Below are 27,078 nucleotides of genomic sequence, written 5' to 3' on the forward strand. Positions count from 1 at the left end.
TGTTAACCAAAACGCTCACTCAGATTTTCCCAAGCTAAATGTTAATTTCCTTATTCCTCCCTAGATCCAGCCCAGGCTGTCTCCTTTGTCTGTCTCTTCTAAAGACTCCCAGCTGGTTATTGTGTAGGGTGTCCCTCCCTTTCGGTTTGCCCAGCATTTGCGTGTGATCCTGTCACTGGAGGGGCCCCCCCGTGGGGTGATGACTTCTCCGGACGTCCTAGGGAGTACTCAGTGTTGATGTCAGACTGGTGGTGTTCACCTGGAGCGCTTTGCTCAGGGGAGGTCGGGCCAGACTTCTCACTGTAAACTCATTGTTTTTCCTGTCGCAGTTCCCTTATCTTTTGGGGAGATGCGTGGAGAACAGTGCCACAATCCTGTTTCCACTTAAACAGTTTCCCCCGCCCTTTAGAATCCACTGGTGGATCTTACCCGCAGCTTTTATCCCTGACCTATGGTGCTTCTCTATTTTCCTCATTCCTTCTCCATTTATCGGTAGACTTGTGCAAGGAAAGGCTGGCACTTCTCCACAGGGTACTTGTTTATATCGGATAGCCTCGTGGGTACTTAGTTCTTCGTGCTGTAATCCAATGCTATTAATTATGTTGTTGCTCAAGTTGTTCCTGCTTGGACCACTGGGAGTTCTTATGCGTCCTGTCGTCTGCTCTTTCAATGTGCTCCTGTCTTTTTCTGAGACCTTCCAATGGACCAGTGAATCTTGTGCTTTCTCTACCCCTGTCCTGGGATCAACCAGTTCCCCAAGGAGGATGGTAAAATTCAGATCAGGGTCATTATAATTACTTTTATAACAAAGCACCTGTGTAAAATACTGGTTGGAACCAAATCTTGTGACTATGTGAACATCCCTAGGATAACTGCCTTGAACCTAAATGGACCCCAGCCCCGCACCGATGGGACCCCAGTAGCTTTCTTGTGTAGTGCAGTTGAGTTTCCCAGACTTTCCTGAGGTATAACTGAGAAATGAAAATTATGTATATTTAAGGTACACATTGGGAAATGATCACCACAGTCATAACTAACGCACCCATCACCTGACACACCTTTCGTTTGTGAGTGTGATATGAACATTTAAGATCTATTCTCTTAGGGAATGACAAGTAGATAGTACTTTTATTAAACACAGTTACCATGCTGTACATTAGCTCCATAGAACTTACTCCTCTTATAACAGGAAATTTGTGTCCCCCTGCCACCTGTCCCCTGACAAGCACTATTCTGTTCACTGCTTTTATAACTGAAAAAGTGTGACTTTTTTAGATGCCACACAAAAGCTGAAATCACACAGTATTTTTCTTTCTGCGTGTGGTTGGCATAGTGTGATGTCTTCCAAGTCCAGCCATGTTGTCTCAAATGGTAGACTTTCCTTTTTAAGGCTGAATGAGAGTCCTGTGTGTGTATATGCCACATTTTCTTTAGCCAGTAGTCTTCAGCCCTGGGGTTGTGCCTGTCTAAGTTATTGTGGATGAACATGGGAGTGCACAAATCCTGAGGCGCAGATCTCGTCTCCCTTGGGTCTATGAATACAGCATTCTCTTTTAATCAATGTCTACCACGACAGTTGATTTCAAAATTCAGATAAACCAAGTCTCCAACAGGTGAGCCTGCACCCCATTTCCTACCCCACCATTTTTTTCCTAATTAAAAGCCAGGCCCTATTTTAACATAGTAAAAATTGATTTCCAGGGTTGTGTTATGATTTGGTTAGGAACTAGGAATTCCAAAATTTTTCTGAGAATGATTCTGAGGACAATATTTAATTGGAATTCTTCTATCTTGTTAAAAAAAAAAAGATTCCTCCATTCTTAAAAACCATTCTTCAGTTGAGAGAAATAAATTTATTCCTGGAGAAGAATTTGTCCTATTGCTTCTTATGGAATATGGTATAATATTCTTTTTAAGGACTTTTACAAAATTATCATTAAAATACTGAAATAACTTTTATGTTGCTTCCTGTGGCTTATAAAAAGAAATAGGATGTGTTTGCCTTAAAATCTGGTAATGATTAATTAACTTTCTAAATGAAGTTTAAAGGATATAGAAAAAACAACCCGTGCATTATTAAATTCAGTAGTAATGTGTGATAGATTTGAAAAACTGGTGATCATGGTTTCTTTTTTCTTCCTTTCCATTCTAGTAGGAAAAATTTTTTTGCATACAACTGTGTAGCATTAATATGCAAAGAACACCTTTTCCTGAGATGCCTCCTAATTTCCCTGTATCTGTTTAAGAAACTCTTTTTAAAATTTTCTGTCTCTTCATACCTCGATTGTTTTTCTTTCTCTTTCTCCCTTTCTGCCCGAGTTTGTAGTTCCGAATAGGAAGAAAAGAAGTCTACTATTTGGAATTTTCTTTGATTTATCCTTGATTTACATGGCAAATAGAAAGCAGCTGTCTATTTAAGCATCTAATTCTTGAAGCCATAGTCCCCTTAAGCATCATCTGGAAATAATGTAGCTTGTAAAACAAAGCTAAGAAGAAAAGGCAATGTTTGTTTTATGTGGGATGAATGATTTCTGTTGGGGTCCTTTAATTCAGCTATTATGAGGGTTATTAAAAAGCAGTATTACAAAAGGGGTTTAAATGAAAAGAATTTTTTTGAGCTGGTATCTTATTATTACAGTTGATTATAGTCAGAGCTGCAAATGTTTTATAAATGGCACTTTATTTTAGTTTCTCCAAATAAGACCCAAAAACCCAGTAATCTTACTCATTGTATGAGTGGAAATTCAACTCTTTCCTTGATTGATTTAATTCCTGAAAACAAATTGTATTTGAGAATTTAGCCCTCCCTGTTTTTCTGGAAATTTAGTAGATTTCTGAAAAATTCTTAAGAACAGGAAGAGTCCTTACAGGAATGTCTGAGGCTCACTTGTGGATGCAGAGCTTGAGAGTCTATCTGGACTTAATGTATCTACAAGTTTAGTGAGCACCACAGAGCGCCAGACCCCGCGCTGTGCATGCGTAGATTATTTGCATTTCTGAGGGAGGGGTTTGAAGACAGGAATAGCCTGGCACACTTTGGGAAGGTGAGAGGTGAGTCTATTTGTGCTTTAATAGTTGGTAGAGGCCCTCCCATGAGTGTATGGGCTTTCTTGATGTATTTGTTAATGCGACAAAGCAGTTATCTTTACATAGTTGATATTTAGGAACTAAACATTTCATCTTTAAATGTACTTGGAACCACAGAAATGGCATTGTTTAGTGTGCCTGTCACGCAACGAATGGCGGGCGTGTGGGGTTCCTTTCACACATTTGAGTCCTCTGCGATGGCGCTCCTGGCATCCTCTCTGTGCTGTGCCTGAGCCCCTGAGGCGTGTCCTTGGGTACTCCGCAGCATATCCTTTCCCGTTAATGTGTGCTGCTCTGCTGAAGTCTCCAACAAAGCGCCCACAGTCCTGAGCCTTTGGGAACCCAGGATTTGCTCTCGTAGGAGGTTTCAGACTGGTCAGCAAATCCAAATTAGAGTAACTTCGGTTTCATTATTCATAGTGCTTTAAACCTGTGTGTGAAGTAACTCAGCGGCTGATTCTCAGTTTTATATTTCCAGTATCCTTTATAAGTGCTCTACAAGTTACAGGTACTCTTCAGGTTAGCAGTTAACAAGCAGCAGTTATAGAAGAGGAATTCATGTGTTAAAGCACCATGTGGGTGCTTGAAATTGCTTACTTTTTCATCCAACAAATAATTAGTGAGCAGCTATGTTCCAGGCACTGTTACCTGCCCAGTGACAACAGAATCACTACCCTGTGAGTCCTACATTCAAATGCAGAGAGATATGTCATAAAGGTTTGCATGGGTGAATGAAATGAATGGAAGAGTGAGTAAAATGTTATCAGGTGCTGAGTCCCATGGGAGAATAGAGCAGAGCAAAGGGATTGGAGTGCTGGAAGTGGGAAGGGGCACTGTACGTGGGTGGCCAGTAGTGGCACCTGAGAAAGCTGCAGGTGCCTGGGCTGGGCCAGATGTGACCCTACAAAGCGTGGCGTGCCAGCTCCCGTTAGCTGTGGTGACAAACTCACCACCTCGCCTCCCAAGTGCCATGGGATCCGAGGCATGACACGGGCTCCCAGTCCAGTGTCAGGGTGTAAGGATGGCTGGGCCACCATTTGCCATGCGGGCCAAGGCTGCCATGCCCTCGCCATCTCTGCCGCTGGCACGATCGAGGTACTGGTGTGAGAACGATGGCCTCTCCCAGGTAGCAGGAGTCAAGTCCTGAAGCTGCCGCCTCAGCTGTTCCTGGGGGCGGGAGTGTCCAGACAGAGGGAGTCAAGGGACAGGGACGGCAGTGCATGGGGAGGGGAGCCACAGTGGCAGCACCAGCAGGGTGTGGTGGAGGCCTTGGGTCCTGGGCACTGAACGCCCACCTCCATGGCTGTGGTCTGAGGGGGCACACCTGGGTGCACTGGGGACATCCAACAGGAGCAACACACCAAGATGGCATCCGTGGGCAGCTGGGTCAAGGGCACATGGGGCACTTGCTACTGTTCCGGCAACTTTTCCAGTTAGAAATTCTTTAAAGTGAGCCGGGCGGGAAAAAAGAGAGAGACAGAAAGGAAGGAAGAAAAGAAAGAAAGAGGATGGAAGAAAATAGAAAGAGAAAGAAAAAAGAAGAAGAAAGGAAGGAAAAGAAAAAAGAAAAAAAGAGATGGCCAGTGCATGTGCCTGCCTCATTTAGAAGATAATGAAGGAGCCAGCGCTGTGGCATAGCAGGTAGAGCCGCCACCTGCTGCACTGGCATCCATCCCATAGACCCAGCTGCTCCGCTCCTGATTCCGCTTCCTGCTAATGTGCCTGGGAAAGCAGTGAAGGATGGCCCAAATACTTGGGCCCTTGCATCCATGTGGGAGACCCCATAAAAGCTCCTTGCTCTTGGAGGAGGAGGTGGGTGGGAATGGTGGTGGGAGGGTGGATATTGTGAGAAGAATCACTATATTCCTAAACTTGTACTTAATGGAATTTGTACTCATTAAATAAAAGGTTTCTTTGGGAAACAAAAATAAATGCAATGAAAATTAAAAAAAAAAAAATAGCTCCTCGTTCTTGATTTCAGATCAGCCCAGCTCCGACCATCGTGGCCATTTGGGGAGTGAACCAGCAGGTGGAAGATCTCTCTCTCTCTCTCTCACCCCTCTCCCCCCTCCTCCTCTCTCCCCCTCCCTCCCTCCCTCTCTCTCTCTGTCTCTCTTGCTCACTCTCGCCTCCTGTTCCTTTCTCTCTCTTTCTTTGTCTCTCCCCTTCCCTCTGTAATTCTGCCTTTCAAATAAATAAAATAAATCTTAAAAAAGGAAGACACTGGAGCAAGACCTGAGGAGAGGAAGGCCTTGAGCCGTGTGGGTGTCTGGGCAACATGTGGTTCAGTAAGATGGAGCAGAGTGCTACGGCCCAAGGCGGGAGCCCCGACATGGTGTTATGGCCGGAGAACAGGGTATCTGAGTCCTGTTTATAATTATCCTGAACTACTGCTTGTGAGGAGTGGCCCAGAAAAGTTTTGGATAGAGCAACAGCCTGAGAGTTAGACCTGAGTTCTATTTTTATTCATTTGTTTATTTATTTAGAGTTCTATTTTTGAACTACCTTTAATTTATTATGAGCCTAGGCAACTTCTTCTGCCATTCCAACCCTTGTTTTCCTTGCCTCTTAAATGTATCTCAGTGGATTTTGTGTGTGGTTTCCTCAGCTTCAACACCCTCTGGTTCTGTCCTCTCCATGAGGATTCACTGGATATTAGGAAGGAATGTAGGATATTACTTCAAGTCAGAGCTGGGAGAGAAGTGGGAGGAAGAAGAGGTGATAATTAGTTGATTTCAATACTACTTATAGTAGTATTGAATAAATAAAAATAAACCAATAAAATGATAAAAAATAAAGGAGCTAGGGGAAATAAAGTTATTCACATAAAGGTAACCATTAGAACAAAAATGCAGATCTTCCTAAATAACAAGAAATATATACTAAAAAAGAAAATATAAAAAGAAAGCAAAACATACCACGTAGGGGCAGGCATTTGACTTGGTGATTAAGATGCCTGGGTTCAAGCCTCAGCTCTGGCTCAAGATTCTAGCCTTCCATGTCAATGTACACCCTGGGAGGCAGCAGGTAGTGACATGGTTGGGCTCCTGTCACCCTGTGGAAGATTTAGACTGAGTTCTTGGCTCCCAGCTTTGGCCCAAGCGGTCTTGGCCAGTGAGGGCATTTGGGGAGTGAACCAGTGAACCAAAGTTCGCTCTGTCTGTTTTTTTGCCTTTCAAATTGTGTGTATTTATGTGTGCTTGTGTATATACCAGATCTTGAAAGACTACTTATATAAAAGACTTTGATATGCATATAAATATACATAAGAGCATTGAAAGTAAGCAAATTAATCTTCAACTTAAAGCTCGATTTCTAAGAACTATGTGAGAAAACTGGTACCTTCACATAGGAGTATCAGAGCCATTGCCGTGAATGACAAATGTCTCTCTGTGGGGCTGTGTATACCATCACACAGTCATCCTCCAGATAGGCCAGTGATAGCCATTTGTTCCTAAATATATTTATTTTTTTTAATATTTATTTATTTGGAAGTCTGAGCTACACAGAGAGAGAAAGAGAGACTGAGAGAGGTCTTCCATCCACTGGTTCACTCCCCAATTGTCCGCAACAGCCGGAGCTGTGCTGATCCGAAGCCAGGAGTCAGGAGCCTCCTCAGGGTCTCCCACGTGGGTACAGGGGCCCAAGGACTTGGATCATCCTCCACTGCTTTCCCAGGCCATAGCAGAGAGCTGGATCAGAAGTGGAACAGCCAGGTCTCAAACTGGCGCCCATATGGGATGCTGGCACTGCAGGCGGCAGCTTTACCCGCTACACCACAGCACCAGCCCCATCGTATCAAAATATATTTGAAAAACAAATAATGGAAGGACAAAATATTAAAAATTGCCGGTTACTTGTAAAGAGTAAAGGAACAGGGTAAAAGTGATGGGGAGGATGAAACTGGACTTGGTTGATTATTTCTTGTTTTAGGGATGGGTTTTTGGCCTGGTGGTTGAGACACTGCTTGGGATGCCTGTGCTGCATGTCAGAGTGCCTGGGTCATAGTCCAGACTCCACTCCCAATTCCAGCTTCCTGCTAGTGCTCACCCTGAGAGGCAGCAGGCGGTGGCTCATGTAGCTGGGTCCCTGCCTGCCAGATGGAAAAACCTCATTGAATTCCAGGTTCCTGGCTTCGGCCTGCCCCAGCCCCAGCTGTTGTAGGCCTTTGAGGAGTGAACCAGAGGATGGAGTATGTCTGCCTTTCTCTTTCTGTCTCTCATTTGCTCTCTGTCATTTGGCCTTTCAAATAAATAAATCTTTAAAAAGAAAAAAAAAAAGACACACACATAAGTAATGCAAGATGGAGGCCGGCGCAGCGATTCACTAGGCTAATCCTCCGCCTGCAGTGCCGGCACCCTGGGTTCTAGTCCAGTTGGAGTGCTGGATTCTGTCCTGGTTGCTCCTCTTCCAGTCCAGCTCTCTTCTGTGGCCTGGGAAGGCAGTGGAGAATGGCCCAAGTGCTTGGGCCCTGCACCTGCATGGGAAACCAGGAGAAGCACCTGGCTCCTGGCTTCGGATTGGCGCGGCATGCCGGCTGTAGCGGACATTTGGGAGGTGAACCAATGGAAAGGAAGACCTTTCTATCTCTCTCTCTCTCTCACTGTCTAATTCTGCCTGCCCCCCCCCCCAAAAAAAAGCAAGATGGAGCAAATGAGTTATGGTGAAATACTCCTCATCTTTCTCCATTGCCCTTGAGAACCTGAATTCTTGGCATAGGAACATTTCGTGCAGATGTTAGATTGTTTAAAAATGCTTTGATCTTAAATTTGAATAGGAGGTTGCTATATGGACTCCTGTTGTTGTTTTAATATTTGTAGCTGTGTCTATTCATTCTGCGTCTGTCCTTTGAACTCATGGAAGCAGTGAGTAACCCAGTAGCACAGCTTTGAGCATCCCTAGCAACCAGCTTTATGCTGAAAGGAACCAGGGATTTATCATTGCCTTTATTTTTTATTTTTTATTTTTTTGACAGGCAGAGTGGACAGTGAGAGAGAGACAGAGAGAAAGGTTTTCCTTTTGCCGTTGGTTCACTCTCCAATGGCCGCCGCGGCCGGCGCGCTGTGGCCGGTGCACCACGCTGATCCGAAGCCAGGAGCCAGGTACTTCTCCTGGTCTCCCATGGGGTGCAGGGCCCAAGCACTTGGGCCATCCTCCACTGCATTCCCGGGCCATAGCAGAGAGCTGGCCTGGAAGAGGGGCAACCGGGACAGAACCCGGCGCCCCAACCGGGACTAGAACCCGGTGTGCCAGCGCCGCAGGCGGAGGATTAGCCTAGTGAGCTGCAGCACCGGCATATCATTGCCTTTCATGTGTGACAGGTAACAAAATAGTAGATAAGAGCGAGTTCCTCTTTGGAGAAGTATTATAGCTAATAACTTTAAAAAAAAAAATGATGGGTTAAACTATCGCCATCTTGCACCCCTTAATAAATTAGTGGGTCCAAGCATTGGGTGTCACTGGCTGCTACCTTAAGAGAGCAGCCTTACAGTATGTGCTCCCAGTGTAGAACGTACCGCCATCCATGAAGTAGACTTGCTTTCAAAACAGGAAAACAAACAAAATTAATCTGATGAGATCTCTATATCCAACTAAATTTACTGGAAACATCAGAGCAGGGAAACATTAAGTACCACCAAACTCCAGATTACAAGAAACTAAGGCAAATAATGAAGTTTATTCAACTAACAAATTGTGATGGAGAGAGAGAGAAAAAAAAGAGGTACTCTTCAAAAAAGAACAGTTGCACTGTAGACTTTATTTGGAAACTCATTCTAACAAACTGTTTTTGAAAAAAAATTTTATGTTTACGTAATTAGAGAGTTGAGCACTTGACTGGCAATTTTCAAGGATTACTATAATTTTTTATGTGTGAGAATGACAGTATGTTTATATTTTAAAAGAAGAATCTTTAAGGATGGCCCAAGTGCTTGGGCCCCTGCACCCACATGGGAGACCTAAAAGAAGCTCGTGGCTCCTGGCTTTGGATCAGCCCAGCTTCAGCCATTATGGCCATTTAGGGAGTGAACCAATGGTTGGATTATCTCTCTCTCTCTCTCTCTCTGCCTCTGCCTCTGCCTCTCTATAACTCTGCCTTTCAAATAAATAAATCAGTCTTTTTAAAAAGAAGAAGAACCTTTATCTTTCGGAGATGCTTACCAATATATTTATGCTTGAAAGATATGTTTGGGCTTTGTTCAAAATACACAGCAAGAAAAGTGGATGACTAGAAAGAAACCAGATTGGCCAGGGGTTGGGAGTTGTTGGAGCTGGGAGTTAGCTATATGGAGGCTCTTTTTACTATCTTGGTATCTTTTATTTTTTCAATAAAGAAAAGTAAAAGATGTTATGCAAAAGTGAGAATACATTTAACAGTACTAAATTGTGTATTTAAATGTGGTTAAGATGTATGAGAACATCCCATTCATGAACTAAATGGTTAAGATGATCAATTTCATGTTATGTGCCTTTCACCATAACTTGTTTTCATTTAAATGCATTTTTTAAGTTGACACAATGTTTGTAAAATGTAGGGTACAGTATGATCATTTGATAGATATATATATATAAAATATGTAATGATGAAATTGGGGTAATTAGCATTTCCGTCTCCTCAAACATCTGTCTTTTTCGTATGTTGGGGACCTCTAGATTCTTCTAGCTACTTTGAAATATATAATAAATAAGTAAAATACCATCGTAGACTGTTGTTACCCTCCTGCGCTATGGAGCACCAGAACCAGTTCTTCCGTTGTGACTCTCTAGCCTCTCTCCATCTCCCTCCCAACTCCCTACCCTTGCCTGTAGGGGACATTGTTTTATTCTCTTTCTATGTGAGTCGACTTTTTTAGCGTGAGGACATGTACTATTCGTCTTTCTTGCCTGGCTTTCTTCACTTAACAAGGTGTCCTCCAGTTCTGACACAGGTTGCCGGATCTTGTTCTGTTATAACTGAATAATATTCCACTGCACCAGTTTTTTTTTATTATTATTATTAAGTGTGAGCATTGGAATCTGAAAGAACTAAGTTTTGCCTTCATATAACCTTAACCTTAATTCATCTGATCTCTGTTTTTCTCTTCTGTTAAATAAATGAAAACAATAATATCTCATGAAATTAGTCTGAGAATTAAATGAAACAATGCATAGAAAGTCCTCAGCACAATATTTGGCACGTGAAAGTGCTGTGTGGGCATTTGTGGCTACTTTAACTGCCACGACAGCTTCTATGTCCTTTATACTTGCATCACTTAAACCAAAGGTTATTTTCGATAAACTACGGCATGAAGGAGTATGTCTTCCCTGCAGGCCCCACAGACTCACATTACTCTGAGCTGAGCCTTTAGGAGCCTCGCTCTCTTAGTAAAGTTTTCCGGAGCAGCCTTAGAGAAGTTCCCGGCACTCTCTGAGCTCCAGTGTCTCCATCTGTAAAGTTAAGAGCCTGGTACTTACTGGGCAGAATTGTGCTAAATATTAGTGATTATCTAGGTAATATTCTTGGCACAGTGCCTTTATCATAATAGAATTTCAGAAAATGATAGATAGGATTATGCCACCAAGTATTTAGTCAGATATGAAATAGAAGGCAAAACAAAGTCTTTTTCAAGTATTCTCGCTAGGAAAAAATGATCAGGACATGAGAGCAGTGTGTTTCTGATTTAACTGTAGTCTTAGAATGTCCTATTCAGTGCTTTCTATTTTTCCTCAGTGTTTAACGTTGTAACCTATACTTTTTCTTTATTTCACTGCCGTCCTGTTTGAGGGGATGATGTTGGATGCTTGTGGTAGGTTAAAGGTAACTGGAATAGTCATGCCCAGTGTTAACCTGCTCTTTTGTTAGTGACACGTGAAAATCTTACACCAAAAAGCACTTGTCATATTCAGATACAAACTGGTGAAGCACCGTGCCTTTCCTCCTAGAGATTCGGGTACAACAGAGCTGAGGTCTATATCTAACAGAAATGCCGAAAACTGATTTTCAAAGTAGAAGGGAGGGGCCGGCATAGCACTGTAACAGGTAAAGCCTCTCTCTGTGGCTCCAGCATCCCATATGGGCTCCAGTTCAAGTCCTGGCTGCTCCACTTCCCATCTAGCTCCCTGCTAATGCCCCTGAGAGAGCAGCAGAGGATGGCCCAAGTAATTGGGCCCCTGCACCCATATGGAAAACTCAAAAGAAGCAACTGCTCCTGGCTTCAGACCAGCCCAGCTCTGGCTGTTGCAGCCATTGGGGGAGTGAACCAGTGGATGGAAGATTCTCTCTCTCTCTCTCTCTCTCTCTCTCTCTCTCTCTCTCTCTCTCTCTAAGTCTGCTTTTCAAGTAAATAATAAAAAGAAAAAAGAAACATAGAAGGGAGGTGACTACTCTGACTCAACTCTGTGGACTGGAAGGCTTTCTCTGTTTTTTATCTTCCTGATTTTTTTTTCTTCTCACATAACTCTATGTGACATTTCTCTCACCATAGTATCATCATTATTGTGTGAGGTATTTAGAACTATATAAAGATTTATGAAACTTACTTCTTGCTAGGGAGTATGGCCATTGTCCCCAAGGAACCACTGAGTCGGTAATATTTTTTTTAACTTTTATTTAATGAATATAAATTTCCAAAGTACAGCTTATGGATTACAATGGCTTCCCCCCCCATGACTTCCCTCCCACCTGCAACCCTCCCCTTTCCCGCTCTCTCTCTCCTTCCATTCACATCAAGATTCATTTTCAATTCTCTTTATATACAGAAGATCAGTTTGGTGTACATTAAGTAAAGATTTCAACAGTTTGCACCCACATAGAAATACAAAGTGAAAAATACTGTTTGAGTACTCGTTATAGCATTAAATCACAATGTACCGCACATTAAGGACAGAGATCCTACATGAGGAGTAAGTGCACAGACACTCCTGTTGTTGACTTTACAAATTGACACTCTTGTTTAAGGCGTCAGTAATCTCCCTAGGCTCTAGTCATGAGTTGCCAAGGCTATGGAAGCCTTTTGAGTTTGCTGACTTTGATCTTATTTCGACAAGGTGAGAGTCAAAGTGGAAGTTCTCTCCTCCCCTCAGAGAAAGGTACCTCCTTCTTTGATGACCTGTTCTTTCCACTGGGATCTCACTCACAGAGATCTTTCATTTAGGTCATTTTTTTTTTTGCCAGAGTGTCTTGGCTTTCCATGCCTGAAATACTCTCATGGGCTTTTCAGCGGGATCCGAATGCCTTTAGGGGTGATTCTGAGGCCAGAGTGCTGTTTAGGACATCTGCCATTCTATGGGTCTGCTGTGTATCTCGCTTCTCATGTTGGATCGTTCTCTCCCTTTTTGATTCTATCGGTTAGTATTAGCAGACACTATTCTTGTTTATGTGCTCCCTTTGACTCTTAGTCCTTTCATTATGATCAATTGTGAACAGAAATTGATCACTTGGACTAGTGAGATGGCATTGGTACATGCCACCTTGATGGGATTGAATTGGAATCCCCTGGTATTTTTTTTTTAATGGTGAAAAAACATATATTCAGAATTAGCCAGCTGGACTCCGCTCAGATGATCCCAATTTTGTTGGCAGCGTCCAGAGCATCATAGTCGGGAGCCAGCGCACACACGCCTTCTTCTCTCCGTCAGGTCTGATCAGGGTGTTGACTTTGGCCACATCAATGTCATAGAGTTTCTTCACAGCTTGTTTGATCTGGTGCTTGTTGGCCTTGACATCCACAATGAACACCAGTGTGTTGTTGTCTTCTATCTTCTTCATGGCCGACTCCGTGGTCAGGGGGAACTTGATGATGGCATAGTGGACAAGCTTGTTTCTCCTGGGGGCGCTCTTCCGAGGGTATTTGGGCTGCTGTCGGAGGCGTAGTGTCTTGGGCCACCGCAAGGTGGGGGGCATGCAGATCTTCTTCTTGTGGCTGTGGATGCCTTTCAGCACTGCCTTCTTGGCCTTCAAGGCCTTCGCTTTGGCTTCAACTTTAGGAGGGGCAGGAGCTTCCTTCTTTGCCTTTGGCGCCATCTTGGTGAAAAAGCCCCCTGGTATGTTTCTAACTCTACCATTTGGGGCAAGTCAGTTTGAGCATGTCCCAAATTGTACATTTCTTCCCTCTCTTATTCCCACTCTTATATTTAACAGGGATCACTTTTCAGTTAAATTTCAATACTTAAGAATAACTGTGTATTAATTACAGAATTAAACCAATAGTAGAACAGACAAAAAAAATACTAAGAGGGATAACGTATTAAGTTGTTTATCAACAGTCAGGGCTACGGCTGATCAAGTCACCATTTCTCATAGTGTCCATTTCACTTCAACAGGTTTCCTTTTTGGTGTTCAGTCAGTTGTCACCGATCAGGGAGAACATATGATATTTGTCTCTTTGGGACTGGCTTATTTCACTCAGCATGATGTGTTCCAGATTCCTCCATTTTGTTGCAAATGACCGGATTTCATTGTTTTTTTTACTGCTCTATAGTATTCTAAAGAGTACATATCCCATAATTTATCCAGTCTAATGTTGATGGGCATTTAGGTTGATTCCAGGTCTTAGCTATTGTGAATTGAGCTGCAATAAACATTAAGGTGCAGACCGCTTTTTTGTTTGCCAATTTCATTTCCTTTGGGTAAATTCCAAGGAGTGGGATGGCTGGGTTGAATGGTAGGGTTATCTTCAGGTTTCTGAGGAATCTCCAAACTGACTTCCATAGTGGCTTGACCAGTTTGCAATCCCACCAACAGTGGGTTAGTGTCCCTTTTTCCCCACATCCTCGCCAGCATCTATTGTTGGTAGATTTCTGAATGTGAGCCATTCTAACCGGGGTGAGGTGAAACCTCATTGTGGTTTTGATTTGCATTTCCCTGATTGCTAGTGATCTTGAACATTTTTTCATGTGCCTGTTGGCCATTTGGATTTCCTCTTTTGAAAAATGTCTATTGAGGTCCTTGGCCCATCTCTTAAGTGGGTTGTTTTGATGTTGTGGAGTTTCTTGATCTCTTTGTAGATTCTGGTTATTATTTTTTCCCATTCTGTCAGTTGTCTCTTCACTATCCTGACTGAATTGGTAATATTACAGAGGGAAACCAAAAAGGTTAAAAATGGGTAATTTATTGTTAAAAAGAAGTATACTAATACATCCTCCTACTTTTCCAAGAAAAAAAAATCCAAATTCTTCTTACATAGGTGATTGATAAATTGATTCATGTGTCTGCGCTTCAGTTCCCTCATGCAAAAAACAAAGACTGGAGTTAAATGTACCTGGGTAGAATCCTAGTTACCCATGTGATTTTTTACTCCAGACATTGAGTAGTATACAGCAGGGGCTGGCCAGACATGGGCCCTGCCTTACGGAGTTAATAGAGGGAAAAGGATATCATTTAACAAGTAAGTAAATACAAAATTATAAATAGAGTTAAGGAAAATAATAGAGATCAGTGCACGAGAATCCCAAGACTCTGAATTCAAATTTGATGCCATGGGGGACACCAGGGGTTGACTCTCTTGAGAAAGTGATGCTTAAATGAGACCTGATAGGTGGAGAGTTGGCCAGAGAAAGGGGAGAGTGTTTCATGCTATTGGACACTGTGGTGCCGCAGGTTAACTGCCACTTCACATGCCTGCGTCCTACATCAGCGTGTCTGGTTTGAGTCCCAGCTGCTCTGAGGTACTTCCCATCCATCTTCCAGCTGATGCATCTGGAGACATCAGATGATGGCCCAAGTCGTTGGGTCCATGCCACCCATGGGAGAGATCCAGATGGAATTTTTGGCTCCCAGATTCCACCTGGCCTACCCCTGGCTGTTGCAGGCATTTGGGGAGTGAACCAGTGGATAAAAAATCTCTTTCTATTTCTCCTTCTGTGTCACTCTGCCTTTCAGATAAATCTTTGAAAACATCAACAGCAGCAAATCCAGCATGTGCAATGGCAGGGCAGAGCTCTGTTTGTTCAAGAAACTATAAGAAGTGAAGTGTGACTTGGAGAGTGGTTGGTATTTAATGAGGTGGGAGGGCAGTACCGGGCCTGAGGGTACTCATTAGATAGTACCCATAGTCCAGCATGGAGCACTGAAGGATTGTGAGCAGTGGCATCGTCTGGCCTGGCGTACCTCTGAGAAAAGCACGGGGGGCCAGCACTGTGGCCTAGCAGGTAAAGCTGTTGTCAGCAGTGCCAGCATTCCTAATGGGTGCCGGTTCAAGTCCTGGCTACTGCACTTCCGATCCAGCTCTCTGCTATGACTTGGGAAAGCAGTAGATGATGGTCTAAGCCCTCGGGCCCCTGCACCCATGTGAGAGACCCAGAAGAAGCTCCTGTCTCCTGTCTTCAGATCAGCCCAGCTCCAGCCTTTGCGGCCATTTGGGGAGTGAATCAGCGGGTAGGAGGTATCTCTCGTGTGCTCGCTCTCTCACTCTCTCTCTCTCTCTCTCTCTCTGTGTAACTCTTTCAAATAAATAAATCTAAAAAAAAAATCTAAAAAGAAAAGATGGTTTAAAAGGCAAGAATTGAATGGGGGGGCGGGGATTCATCAACCCAGTGAGGATTGCCAGAGGCTTGGAATTCAAGGGAGAAGGCTAGGCTGCAGGAGGAAACACAGGTGTTATCAGCAAAAATCACATGTGTGATTTTTTATCATGGGGATAAAATCAGTTGTTCTTAATCTCCTGTTTAGCCTCTCCTGTGCCTTAGAATACATCTGTATCCCTGTTCAGTATTTTTATTTAAGCATGCCCAACTTTCGGAAGTTTTTGTGGTAACTAATAATAATAGACATGCATGTTAGAGATACTAGGTTTACCTCAGTACTTCACAACGATAATCTTCATGGTAGCTAGCTATCCTGATGGGTTTTCTTTAGAGCTCTGTCAGAACGTAAATTAAGATCCGCTTAAGAAAGCAAGTGAAAAATGCTGATTCCCAGTGTGCTCCCACATCTCGCGTTCCCGGAAGCTCGGCATGGCTTCCCCGTGGCGTGCAGTCAACTCCATGGGACTGCGGGCTACATCTTGTGTTGTGAGCCTCACCGGGATCAATCCATGCATGGCTCAAAGGAAATACCCCTTGAAAGCGTGTACAAATGTGTTCTTGCTTTACAGGCATTTGTCATTTTCCTATCAAAAAACAGAGGAAAAGGTTTTGAGAATTGAGTGCCAGTGAGAAAAATGAGTGCTTTGTAACGAAGGATGACAACTCTGTGTGTGTGTGTGTGTGTGTGTGTGTGTGGCTTCTGGAAAAAGCTTTCGTTTTTTTCTCCGTACTCTTTTATCCTAGTGTCCTTACTATTATATTACTTATGTAGAGCCTTCTGCCCATTGAGTTCAAAGCACTTACAATCATCAAGTCATTTATTTCTTGGATTTATTGAATGGATGCCCATTGTTCAAAAGCCTGTGGGCGTAAGTACAAAGTTATAAAAGCACACAAATTAAATGTAATAGCACAGGAGTGAGAGAGGAGGCCCGCAGGATCACCGCGGTGCCTCCTGGGAATGCCAGCCTCTTATAAAGGAAGAAAAGAAGGGAAAACAAAAGAGGGTAAGAAGAGGGAAAAACCACCAGCCTAGGACTCGTCACATTCTGAGAGTTACAGAATAAATTTGTCAAAGGGACTGGCTGTGGGGTTCAGTTAGGAGAGGCCTTACTGAAATTGGAGAGCACTGCGGAAAAGGCTCCAGCCCCCACACGCACGTTCGCTGCCGCCACCCAGCACAAAACAGGGCTCCCTCGCCCTCACTGTGCAGAGATGGGCAGGTAGGCGTCAGGGCTGGGCTCAAAGCAGGATCATGGAGCTTGTTCTCAGAGTCCCGGTGAACTCTCGGCTTCCTTTCTTTCAAGAGTTCCGCTAAAAGGTATATTCTTGGCTTTGGAGTTTCAGAAGTGAATGTTTTCAGCTTAGTAAATCAGTAAACTTAACAAGCATACTCTACAATTACTTTAGAAGAGGGGACACCTTATTTTACAAGAGTAGGAAGTCAATAAAAATAATTGAAAATGAGGAAATTGAAACTTGAGCAGCACTACCTACTACTGCAGGATGAGAAGGCCCATGTTGGGGGCAGAGGCCAAGCAGTTCCAAGGATTTTCTCTGGGTGCTGGATACCCGGGAAGGGCCGTGGTGAGCCAGGAACTATTCTGCTTTTCATGTCTAGTAGCATTCTTGAATGTTGTTTTAAGATTTATTTATTTGAAAGGCAGAGTCCCAGAGAAAAGGAGAGAGAGAGAGAGAGAAAGAATCTTCCACTGCTGCTTAGGCCGACGCCAGGAGCCAGGAACTTCATCCAGGTCTCCCATGTGGGTAGTAGGGACCCAAGTTTAACCTGCTACAACTGTAAAGCCAGCCCCAGCATTCTTGAATTCTAAACTAGACCTATTTATCTCTTTGATAAAAATTAAAAGTTTAGGGAAAAGGAAAATGAAAACAGGAAAGTAAGCACTCATGTACTATATATATTTGGAATCACTTTCAAAACTGATTTTAACATATTATTCTGTAGGTCTTAGCCTATAAAGTAATAGGCTCACCAGCACCCTCACCCTATAAAGCATATTTTTGGTAATTCAGAGGAGATTGGCTAAAGCTGCAAATAGATTATGCATTTCATAATTAGATATTTTCTCCTCCCTGTGCTATCTTTCTCATTTAATTGGAAGTCTAAAGACACTTGACTTCACTCTTTTTTAAAATTTGCCTTTTCAACCATTTAAAAAAGAGAAACAGTCAAAGGTCTTCCATATGCTGCTTTACTTCCCAAATGCTCACAACAACCAGGCTGGGCCAGGCCAAACCCAGGAGCCTGGAACTGAGTCCACATCTCTGGTGTGGGTGGCAGAGACCCAATTACTTGAACCATCATCTGTTGCCTCCCTAGGGCGAGTGCCAGCAGGAAGGTGGATCAGAAGTGGAGGAACCAGAACTGGACCCAGGCACTCCAATATGGGATTGCAGCTGTCCCAAGCACTTCACCGCTGGGCCAGACGCCCACCCCAGGCTCCACTCTTGAAAGCATCATAGTGCGAAGTCTTCAGTGGGGCATCTCCTGTGCTCTTTAATCAAATCTCAGTCTACGTTGTGTTGCCTCATCATCCCTTTTCAGAACCTTCATATCGTTTCCCACAATTCGCAGTTCTCCCCGACTGGACTCTAAGCTGCACCTCCCCAGTACGCTGCCTTTTCATAAAATCATTCAGTGTTTGTTGAATGATTGACACATTCCACCTGGGAATATTGCAGTAGCTAATTGGTAGCTATTGGGAGAATTGATTAAGTTGCATGACAGGGTTAATAAAGCTTCCCCACCTGCCTCGTTGCATTGAATCACACCTACGAAGGCCAGTAAGTTACTAGCATCCGGGCAGGCGTTGTACGATCAAAGCCAAGATACAAGGAATGTTCAGTTAGCAACTGTTTTGAGCTCTTGTGTAAAAAGCAGTTTGTACTTGTGTGTGTGCATGTGAGCACACGTGCACGCGGTTAATGCAGTTTTAATTTCTCCCTTTGTGTCTTTGTCTTTCAGTTTTCTTATTCCTTTTGTTCAACATTCATGATTATTCATCCAATTGAATTGAATTTTAATTGACATAAGATTGAGGCCATTAGGAATGTTACAATCATTCTTTTATTTGACATACCAAAGGGTTAGAGTTAGCAGTGACTGTTGAATAATAACCAGTAAATTAGTTCAAATAAAGTCACAACATGTTTCTTATATCTAAATCAGATATGTTGAGGGAGAAAAACTGCTTCGTAAAAATTTTGCTTACGGAGGCAGTTTTATCAAGAAGGCAATGAAATTGCTGAAATTGATTTTATGCTACCATTTTTCTGTTCTTTGAATATATGAGAGTTCTTGTTCACCTAACTCCCATTCTTAGTAAAAACCAAAGTATTCAGGAAAGTTTTAATCAATCATTGGCTTTATCGATGGAATGTGGCAGAGACGTCTATAATTGCCCCTGTGCATATTTAGGTCCTTGCCAAAGATAAATGAGTGATACCCACTGCCAAAGCCCGCCTGCTGCCCCGTCTCGTGATTGATGTGTGACCGGTGTAGGTATACAGTCTGTGCCACCAGGGCTGCTGGGTGCCTAAAACATCTCTGACTTTGGATCTTAGGAACATACGGTTTGCCTTTAATGAGACAAAAGTAACTTCCTGTTTGTTGTTTGCAAGCTTACAGGACAGCTGACCAAAGAGAATTTGGCCACTTCCTTTACCTGATGCTAAATGATCTAACCTTATTGCTGTAAATATTCAAACAAAAGTGGAGAATGGCAGGATTTCCAGAATCAGAGGCAAAATTTCAGGGGGATTTTTTTGACACAGTTGATTACACATTTCTGTAGTACTTATAGTTAAGGAGTCCGTTTCGAATCAGTCAGTCCTCATAACTTCACAAAGCTATCAAGCAGGCTGCTTCTATTCACCAAGAAAGGCGGTGCCACACAGAGCGATTGAAGCAGTTGTTTAAACTCAGGAGCAACTGTTTTGCAAAGTCAGATCTAGAACTGAGTTCTCTGCATTTGACCAGGGTGTGGTTGGTGCTATCTACCCAGCGCCAGGCCAGTCCGAGAGCCTTGCTTAACTCATTCACTCCTCCGTGGCGCCGTCTGCGTGAGGTAGGGACAAGGAGGTGTTTCGTGTCATCGGGTCCCGGCAGAGGCATGTGTGACAGTGCATTCTGGTAGTGGATAATAAGAATTCATAAGAAATATCTAGATGGTCCCTGTAGTGTAAAAGAAACTGTATCTTCATTATCTACATCCTTTGTACAGTCGTCATATTTTGATGAGAAATGCTGTCAAGTGCATTTTAGCTTCGTTGCCGTTGGTACAAGTATCTGAGTTTTCTTACCGTGTTCTCGTGACCGTAAAGTGTCTCTTACTTGAGTTTCATTTCTTCCTCATATCAGAATCTCTTCCTTGTCCCCCAGGTGAGACAAGTAGACTAAAGAAGTTTTAGGAGAAGGAAGGAGGAGATGGGGGGAGGTCACATTCTTTCTTACCAACTAAATCTTGACTGGGGTCCCCCTTTGATAGTCTTTTTCTGCATCTCTGCATTGATACCTGGCGGTACCTTTTTCTTTACTTCAAAAGGAGCTTCTTCTCATGCTAGATTGACTTGCTTCTGTTTTTGTTTCCTGTTTTGTTTTTATCTTTTACATATTGATAGCTGTTTCTAAAAAAATTTCTTCCCTGGAAAAATGTGAGGAGAATAAAAATGAGGCCTGTGTTTCTCCCAGAGAAGCTGCACCATGGCAGAGTGACAGGCAGCCCCAGCGCCTGACCTCACTGATGGCCAGGCGAGGATCCTTAGTCCACCCTTTCAGTCAGGCACTGAGAAATGCTAAACAAAGCAAGTCCCACCCCCAACCTGATTTCATATCATAAAAACACAAAAACAGAATACCAAGAATGAAAAATTTGTGTCTTATAAACATGTAATCACAGACGAGTTAAAAACTGGGATATATGTGCGTGTTTCAAAAAGGTTGCAGAGAGGTGGGCGTTTGGCATGGTGGTTATGCCACCATTCGGGATGTCCACATCCCATATCACATGATGCCTGTTTCTAGTTTCCTCTTACTGTGTACCCTGGGAGGCAGCAGGTACAGTAATGGGGTCTCTTCCACTCACATAGGAGACCAGGATTGTGTTCCCAGCTCCCAGCTTCGATCCAGGCCGCCTTCAGATGTTGCAGGCATTTGGGGAGTCAACAAGCAGATGGGAGGTCTCTAAGTCTTGCAAATGAATGAAATAAATAAAAAATATATTTTAAAAGTTCATGGAAGAATAGATTAAAAGATATTTATTTTGATGTCAAAAAAAATGTTGAACTTCATACATGGTTTTGTCATAGTATGTATTTTCCATGAACTTTTTGAAGACTTCATATATAAATACTTTTGAAAGTACCTTTTCCATGAGAGTCTCACAGGCGTGGAAAGCCATGACACGGTGGCAAAAAAAAAACAATCTAAATGAAAGATCCTGGTGAACAAGACCCCAGCAGAAGGAACAGGCCATCAAGGAGAGAGGCGCCTTTCTCTGAAGGGAGGAAGGAACCTCCACTGTGATACGGCCTTGACTAAACAAGTTCAGAGTCGGTGAACTCAAGGGGCTTCCATAGCCTAGACAGCTCATGGCAAGAGCCTCGGGTGATTGCTGACACCATAAATAAGAGTGCCGATTGTTAAATCAACAACGGGAGTCACTGGGTACATGCTCCCCACGTAGGATCTCTGTCCTTAATGTGTTCTACTATGAAACTTAAAAACAACACTACTAGTTGAACAATACCCTATACCTTGTGCGGTTGTGTGAGTGCAGCCTGTTGAAATCCTTGCTTAGTATATACTAAGTTGATCTTCAGTATATGAAGGTAATTGAAAATGAAACGTGATGAAGGGCGGGATGGGAGAGGGAGTGGGAGAGGGGAGGGCCACAGGAGGGAGGGAGGTTGCAGGGGGGGGAAGCCACAACAATACACAAGTTGCACTTTGTAAATTCACATTTATTAAATAAAAAAAACTATATAACAAACAAAAGAAAAAGAAAAAAAAGAACTTAATACTTTACCCTTTTAGTATTTTTTATGTTCTACTTAAAACTATTGGTTGAACTCTGCAATTAATACACAGTTACTCTTAGGTGTTTAATTAATGCTATAACTAGTACTCAAATAGTATTTTACACTCTGTGTTTCTGTGTGGGTGCAAACTGTTGAAATCTTTACTTAATATATGCTAAATTGATCTTCTGTATATAAAGATAATTGAAAATTAAAAAAAAAGAAAGTACCTTTGAGGCTTTGAAAATATAAGTCCAATGAAATTTTGAATGAGGACGTATTTTTTCTAAAGATTTTGTTTATTTATTCGAAAGTCAGAGTTACACAGAGAGAGAAGGAGAGGTAGAGAGAGGGGTCTTCCATCCGATGGTTCACTCCCCAGTTGGCCGCAATGGCTGGAGCTACACTGATCTGAAACCAGGAGCTTCCTCCAGGTCTCCCACGTGGGTGCAGGGACCCAAGGACTTGGGCCATCTTCTACTGCTTTCCCAGGCCATAGCAGCCAGGACTAGAACCTTGCCCATATGGGATGCCGGTGCTTCAGGCCAGGGCATTAACCTGCTGCGAGCCCCAAAGACATCTTTTAAAGAATTATTTATTAATATAAAGAGAACAGATTTCATGTATTTAATAGAGACAATTCTTTTTTAAGACAATTTTTAAAGATTTATTTATTTGGAAGGTAGACTACAGAGAGGAAGAGAGAGAGAGGTCTTCTATCCACTGGTTTACTCCTCAAATGGCTGCAACGGCCAGAGCTGGGCCAATCCAAAGCCAGGAGCCGGAAGCTTCTTCTGGGTCTCCTACATGGGTGCAGGGGCCCAAGGACTTGGACCAACTTCGACTGCTTTCCTAGGCACATTACCAGGGAGCTGGATCAGAAGTGGAGGGCTGAGACTCAAACCAGCAGCTACATGGGAAGCTGGCACTGCAGGCAGTGGCTTTAGCTGCTACACCACAGCACTGGCCCCCATAGATACGATTCTAAGAAGATAACCATATTTCCCTCCCTCCCTCCCTCCTTCCCTGAAGACATCCTATAGTATCTCCTACTGTCATCAGTATTTCTCATTACTCTAAGGACCTTCAAACTGCTTTTAAAGTAAGCTCTGCCACAAGAAATAACTTGGAAATTTAATACAAGAATACCTCCCTAATTTCTGGCTGGTAATTGCTGCCAATAGGCAGTTTCCGTGATCTCTTGCTCTAACTTTGGCTCCAAACTGAGTCACACTCACTGCCATTGACCTTGACGGAATTGTTCTTTGGAGAAAATATAGGCATTGGTCCCATTCATTAGGCAGCCATAACTACAACTTTCGGTCATTATTATGGAATATAATTATAATACAGCAGGTTTCAAATCAAACTGTCTTAATCAGGTGTTGGTATATTTCAGGATTAGACCTGGTGTATTTTTTTAGAAAGCTTTTATTTAATATAAATTTCATAGGTACAGCTTTTGGATTATAGTGGTACTTGGTGTATGTTTTAATGTAGTACTTCCTAAAGAGATTAACCCACTTAGGATAACAGTAGCAATTTTTTTAAGCAATTGGAAAATTTTTTAAAAAATTTATTTATTTGAAAGGCAGAGTTACAGAGAAAGAGGAGGAGACAAAGAAAGATCTTCCATCTGCTGGTTCATTCCCGAAATGGCTGCAACATCCAGAGCTGGGCCAGTCAGAATCCAGGAGCCTGGAGCTTCTTCCAGGTTTCCCACAGAGGGGGCCTCAGCATGGGGGCCGTCCTCTGCTGCTTTCCCAGGTGCATTAGCAGGGAGCCAAATCAGAAAAGAAGTAGCCAGGACTCAAATCAGCACCCACGTGGGATGCCGGCGTCATAGGTGGTGGCTTAATCCGGTGTGCCACAGTACCAGTCCCAACAGTAGCATTGCTTAAAGAGCTCAGATCACAGGTTAGAGTATTTCATTGGTAATGCACATGTTATAAAATTCAGATTCCAATGTCATGGGAGCCCTTCTCGATAAGTAAACATTAGATACAAATCAGAAAAAGTTAGTTGTTAATGTTGGGCCGCCTAGGTACATCTATAGCTAATGCAAAAGTTTGATATTACTGTTGCTTTCTCTAGTAACAATTTATTGAGCTTCTACTCGGTGTTAGGTATTAGGATAGGTGTTACATCCATTTTCTCATTTCCATTCTAAGGTAACACTTTTACTGGTAAAGAAGTACAGGTTTAGAATTTTGCCCAAGATCCCATAACCATAAAATAGAACAGAAACTCAAAGGCAAGTCAGCTTGACCAAAGAACCAGGGCTGTTAACTACTGTGCTACAGTGTTTCCCATAAATCTGGGGAACTTTAATATACAGAATAATTGCTCCTGATTAGAAGCCATGAAAACAGACTTTGGTGTCTTCAGGGAGGTTCAGCATCTCACAGTTACATTTGCTGAATTATTTCCAAATGAAAATCATTAGCTTTTCTTTCCTTGTTTTAAAAAATGTTAAATTCCCTACTTACCTTGAAGCAAGTATTACTGGATGTTTCTGCCCTACAGAACTAGACAGGATTTTATGACGCCTGTGTGAGACCAAGGACGAGAACAGCATCTTACTTCACGTCCGCAGTGTCTGCTGTTAGTGCTTGGGGCAGTGCTGCATGTCCTCATGTCAGCCCCCAGTTAATGTCGTGAAGCCATTGTCTGTGCTCATTTTCCATTTACTTCACTGTCAATTTCAGTCAGTCAAGGATATGTTTTGTTAAATTTGGTTAAACTGTGAAGTAGGCTTGTTTATTTCAATCTAGAAACAACTAAATCAAGTTAACATTCATTGTAAGTGTTATTTTTTCTATAGGGAAAGTCTTTGAAATCAAAATACCCTGAGCGTAAGTTAATTGGCTTTTGTTAACAATTTTTTTCAAAAGATTTATTTATTTATTTGAAAGGCAGAGTTATAGAGAGGGAGAGGCAAAGGCAAAGGCAGAGAGAGAGAGGTCTTCCATCCTCTGGTTCACTCCCCAAATGGCTGCAATGGCCAGGGCTGGGCCAGACCGAAGCCAGGAGCCAGGAGCTTCATCTAGGTCTCCCATGTGGCTACAGGGGTACAAGCAGTTGGGCCATCTTCTGCTGCTTTCCCAGGTGAATTAGTAGGCAGCCGGATTGGAAGTGGAGCAGTCGGGTCTTGAATTGACAGCCGTATGTGATGCAGGGCTGGCCCCTCGTTAACAATTTCAAAACAGGCATCTTACACTGTTGCTTTTCTTTTTTAATTTGCTAATTAATTAAAAAATAAAATGGAGTGGTATTTAATGCTGTCAGCAATTTAATCTCCTTGTAAACCTTATGCCTAAAGCTTACTTCCTGCTGCTGTGCTAGAAGCATCCTCCCAACACTCACATTCTCACTCAGTCAAATTTGAAGTCTACCAATGTCTTGGGGAGGAGGTGGCTTGGGAGATCACTGAGCTAATTGTTTTTCATCCTAATATTTTATTATCAAAGATTTCAAATAAATAAAAACATTGAAAGCTGTGTGTGTGTGTGTGTGTGTGTGTGTGTTTTTTAAGATGTATTTATTTATTTGAAAGGCAGAGAGAGAGAATCTTCCATCCGCTGGTTCACTCTCCAAATGGCTGCAATGGCCAGAGCTAGGCTGATCTGAAGCCAGGAGCCAGGAGCTTCTTCTGGGTTTCCCACGTGGGTGCAGAGGCCCAAAGACTTGGGTTATCTTCTAGTGCTTTCCTAGGCCATAACAGAGAGCAGGATCGGAAGTGGAGCAGCCGGGACTCAAACCGGCGCCCATTTGGCATGCCAGCACTGCAGGCCGGGGCTTTAACCTGCTGTACCACAGTGCTGGCCCCGTATTTGTTTTTCTTCTTTTTTCTGAAAAGCATTTTATCTATTGTTTGCTTGCTTTCAATAAAAATAAATGTATACATTCACTTATTATATAGTAATTTTATTTTATTTTCTAATCTGTTCATCTAGGATTTTATTTTTATGATTTCTTATGCTTTCTTTGGTCTTACACTTTCTTTTAATTCAGAAGATGTAAATTTGCATGTACTTGGAGTTAATGTGTTCTTCTCCTTTAGGGTCCCTGGGATTTGGGAGCTTTTCCCCCTCAAACTTTGCAGTGCCTCCCTGCTGTCCCCATCCCACCCCAGGTCAAGATTATGAAAATATTTTCCTCTCTCTTTTAAAATGTAATTTTGTATTTTAATCTGTAATCTTGTAGAATTCTCTTGTTGGAATGAATGAATTGGAAATACTTTTTTTTTTTACTTTTTTTCTGTTAACTTTTAGTTAATACAGTGACAGTAATTGAATATTTATCCCCTCTGACATAAAATTTGTTATGTATAATTTGCTACATTTCTCTAATACTTGAATGCATTTCTGGGTTTTTTATTCCACTTGCTATCTGTATATGGTACCATTTCTGGTATCTTAATTGGTATAGCATTGTACTGTTTGTTGTCCCAGTAGCAAATGTCTCCTCTTGTTCTTTCTCCAAATTTCGGATAGTAGCTTCAGCATTCTGCCCTGAAGCTCCGTCTCTGTCATCTCCTTTCCCTTTCTTTTGCCTCTGGCACTGCGCTTGGGAGTCACGCAGCTGGATCTCTGCCTCAGTGGCGTTTCAGGAGGTGTGTCTGGACATCTCGGGACCTCTCTTCTCCTGGAGCTGGCTGAAGTTCTCTAGTGCGGCTTTTTTAGCCAGAAGGGTGTGTGTGTGTGTGTGTGTGTGTGAGTGTGTGAGTGTGAGAGAGAGAGAGAAAGTGTATGTATGTATGTGTATGTGCGAGAAAGAGAGAGTGAGTGTGTGTGTGTGTGTATCTGTCTGTGTGTGTCTGTGTGTGCTTAAATTGCTTGGGTGTTTCACAGCTAGAAGGAGCCAAAGGTTCTTTTTACACTAAAGATGAAGTTCTGAGCTCATCTGACTTGACCTCTGAGGCCTGCTTGGCCTAGTTTTGCCTCTTATTAAAAGTCCCTTGCATTTGCTATTTAAGCCAGACTGCATGAGCATGGCACGTTCTGTTTCCCTGTTAAGCTATATGTATGTGCCCTTGCCTCTCTCTTGTCACCTCTTTTTTTTTTTTTTTTTTTTTTTTTTTTCTGACAGGCAGAGTGGACAGTGAGAGAGAAAGGTCTTCCTTTGCCGTTGGTTCACCCTCCAATGGCTGCTGCGGCCGGCGCACCACGCTGATCCGATGGCAGGAGCCAGGTGCTTCTCCTGGTTTCCCATGGGGTGCAGGGCCCAAGGACTTGGGCCATCCTCCACTGCACTCCTGGGCCACAGCAGAGAGCTGGCCTGGAAGAGGGGCAACCGGGACAGAATCCGGCGCCCCAACCGGGACTAGAACCCGGTGTGCTGGCGCCGCAAGGCGGAGGATTAGCCTAGTGAGCTGCGGTGCCTTGTCACCTCTTCCACCAACTCTTACACAGGTCTCTGCCTATTCATCATAAGTAATTATAATTCAGG

At 42.9% G+C, this 27,078-nt stretch overlaps 1 protein-coding gene and 1 pseudogene across 7 annotated transcripts in view; one reads left to right on the forward strand and one right to left on the reverse strand.

Annotated features, from left to right (window-relative positions):
* DYM (dymeclin) overlaps window positions 1–27,078 on the forward strand; it is a 372,541-nt gene that overhangs the window by 259,298 nt on the left and 86,165 nt on the right. The window lies entirely within an intron of this gene.
* Window positions 8,240–17,387, reverse strand: LOC149123722 (large ribosomal subunit protein uL23 pseudogene; annotated as a pseudogene). Its single transcript, XR_016214546.1, has one exon. The product of XR_016214546.1 is annotated as a large ribosomal subunit protein uL23 pseudogene (transcript).

The sequence above is a fragment of the Oryctolagus cuniculus genome, chromosome 10, assembly GCF_051225735.1.
Source record: "Oryctolagus cuniculus isolate XC-2025 breed Fujian yellow rabbit chromosome 10, ASM5122573v1, whole genome shotgun sequence".
In the NCBI taxonomy this organism is placed as follows: domain Eukaryota; kingdom Metazoa; phylum Chordata; class Mammalia; order Lagomorpha; family Leporidae; genus Oryctolagus; species Oryctolagus cuniculus.